Raw genomic sequence first — 3,672 nt, forward strand, 5'->3', positions numbered from 1 at the left:
TATGATCAACCACTGTAGATCTGAAGAGTTTCTCATCCCAGTAAAGGTCAGCCTTACAAAATCAATTGATGTTAAAGGTGAAAACTTTAGTTAAATGAAATAGGAATTTCTCTTTGTGCACATTTGTTTGAATTTTAATTATGTATTACTTGGATATTAGATAAAATTTGTTATGTAGGATGGCCTTTAAGACATTCTGAATCTGCACTTGAATTTAAATTTTTGTTTTCTGTGTTAAATACTTAATTGATGTCCTTTGTTTTCATATTTTTTTGTTTTACCGTGGTTAAGTTTTTTTTTTGTGATTTTTTGGGGTTTCAAGTTGCTAACTTTTATGTTTTTGGTTTGATTTTTTGAAATTTAGTTGGAGAACCCCAGTGGAAAGATTATGGAGTTGCAGTTCAATATTGTGAGAAAGTTAGAGGTTATCGGGATGGTAAATAGGAAGTACAATCACTTCCTTTGTCCAAAGATCCCTATTATTACTTCTTCCTTCCGTTTCCCTCGAAAAGTTGTCCACTTTCAATTATTCCTTTGCCAATTTCTCTTATTTTTTTCATTCAACTATCTTCTGCGGGTTTTAATTTTGAAGTGTTTCTTTTGGCAATTTCTACATATCGTTTGTCATTGTCTTTGTCAATTGTTTTTTTGTTTTTAAAGAGAAATTCTTATTTTGTGATTTCTCAAAAGTTGTTATGGCTTTACATTCCAAATTGTTAAATGGGTGGATTGGGATCAATGTTGGATCTATTGATATCTACTGTTGTTTTATTAAATTATTGTCATCGTGATTGTGTGGTTTAGTTAAATATTTATTTTGTGGCTAATATTGGTTTATGAAGGATTATCCAATGCGCTCTATGAATTATGGATTGTCGATTCGGAATCCAAGAAGAAATGAATGCTCAATCAAGTGCTATTGTCCATTTTTTCTCATATATTATCCAATGTTATTGTTGTAGTCAAAATTGCAGGTCCTGAACTTTTGAATGCTTTCTGTCTTAGACTTTGATTCATGATTTTTATATTTCCTTTGAATTAAACTTTTTGTACTGTGATACTTGTATTTACAGCAAGGGATCTAAGTCTGAGGCTTTGATGAATTGTGTTGGTTGTTAAGGAATTGTTTTGAAGGTTTCTATAATAACATGGAGCAAGTAATGTAACTCTTCTTTTATGGTTCTCTTAAATGTGTTATGGTTTTGTTTTTTTATTCATGTTTAAATGCGATAGGAACTTGGAGCCAGTAGTGTAACTCCTTTTATTATAGATAATGACACAGATGCTAACAATTCATACATGTTGTTTCAGGCTTCACCAAAACTCAGGGAAGATAAAGTCAGGCAGTGTGTTCATACAAGATTGGGAGGAGAATATCCACCTTTCACAATTTACTTTATTTTTCCTTTTTCTTGCTAAATGTCCTTGAAAATATTATATTGCTTATATCTTTGAAACGATATGTATATGAATTGGAAAACTATGCAATGTAACTCAGTAGAGGTAGCATTATAATTCTATATTTTGTTTAGGTAGTAAATTCTAGATATGCAAAAGACCAAAATTTGAATCTAAAATGTTGTATACCTTTAAGTGGAGATTTTTTGGATGTATTCATTAGTTTTAGTTTAGCAATTTGAAGACAATATTTGTATGTTGTTTATGATCTCAATTTCAGTACATATAAAGGTATTAATTAAGGCTGAGAAAATTTGACAAATTTTAGTGTAGGAATCGTACCTATATTTTTTCCTAAGAATATTAAAAGGAACTACATATACTAGGACAATAAAAGATCAATTTTAAAAAAGAAAAATATTCATGGATAACATGATACTTAGTTTCAGATGGTTGTTGTTGCTGCAACTTGTGTTCAATACGAAGTTGATTACAGACCAAACATGAGTGTTGTAGTCAAAGCTATTCAACCTTTGTTGGGTACTTGATATATTCAAACTTCTGATCACACAATTATAATTTCAGTTATTCTCCAATATGGAAAAGAATTATAGTGATGTTGTAAAACTTTATGTATTATGTGTACATAAGTGGAATCATATGTGGTTTAACAAAAAGAGAGAAAGATAAAATAGGAGGACTAAGGAGGATGACAAATTCTGATTGCATTTTTACTGTACAAAAAGAGAATATGGAACTACGTATAGCTTTTTATAGCAATTTAAATCATACTGAAGAAAAAAAATAAGTGTAATAGTATCACAATTATTTATTTAAACAATAATCAAATTTATATAACTTAAAATTAAATCTTTAATCTCACAAAAAATATCATTGTTTCTCTTAAAATAATTTAAGATAAATATACAAAATAAAATGTTGTTATAAATAAAAGATTCAATTTAGTAATGATTTGTACACAAATCGAAAATGATTTATACAATCAATGATGATATTATTTGTCTTTAAATATTTTTTATTAATTACTAATTAATCTCATTAATTGTTTTTAACTTTTTAACTATGAAAGGATTGTTTTTTTGTTTCATACATTTTGAAATCTTTTCAATTTATACATTTAAAATTAATAATTATATGATTCATTTTTAGAAATTTTTTATTAATTAGATGATTTTATTAATTATTTTAAATTCTCTTAATTATGGATGAAGTTTTGGATTGATAATCGATAATATTATTATCATTATTATTAATTTTGTTATTATTATTTGAATCAATAAATATATATTTTTAAATTATTATTTCATTTATTATTCAACAAGTTTTGAATTAATATTTATTACATTTTATTACTTTCCGTTACAAAAGTCAATTTTAATATTAATTTATTTTTTTAATTAGAGTGGAGACACATTGTTTTAATCGTAGTGATTATATTTGATTTTAAAAAAAATCAATAATTAATTCACATCCTTTCCTTAATTTGTAATATATTTATCAGTACCTATGATACACAGATAAGATACCTGTATCGGATACGATACGTATTCGATACGTCGGTACGTTTATTTATAACATAATAGGATACAATACGTGATAGATACGTAATATATGAATATTGAAAATTTCACAATAATTCATACAAACATAATAAATATACGATTGTTAATGTGTAAATCCAAATTTCCTAATTAGAGACCAATTATTTTGGTAGCCAAAACCTGATAGCTTATTTTAGTGACAAATTTAAAAAACCAATTCATAATTGAAACTATTTTAATTATCAATTAGAAACCAATTATAATTTTTTGGAATTATTTTTTGCTATCAAATTGGTCACTATATAATGACTAATTATTTTTTGTTACTAAAATTGGTCATTATTCAAAAGTTTTATTGTAGGGTAATACGATTTTATAAATTAAATACTTCATTGATAATTATTGTTAAAGTATTCTAAAGTATCAGATACGATACGTGTCCGACACGAATACGTGATCAAAGTTGAAGTATCGGTGCATCATAAATCACTACTATCGTTTATATTATACTTTTATTCAATAATTATATTTTATTTTAATTTCATTAATTATTTTATATTTTTTGAAATTCCTCTTTACATAATTATTTATCATTTTAAATTTTCTATATTTGTTAATTTTTCTAACACCAATTATGTTACAAACGTCTGATTAATTTTTCAACAACTTAACAAATAATTATAAAAAGTGAACAATCAACCAACTTAATTCT

Source organism: Vigna unguiculata, chromosome 10, assembly GCF_037176805.1.
Source record: "Vigna unguiculata cultivar grain cowpea cultivar isolate G323 ecotype 2 chromosome 10, ASM3717680v1, whole genome shotgun sequence".
Taxonomy (NCBI): Eukaryota; Viridiplantae; Streptophyta; class Magnoliopsida; order Fabales; family Fabaceae; genus Vigna; species Vigna unguiculata.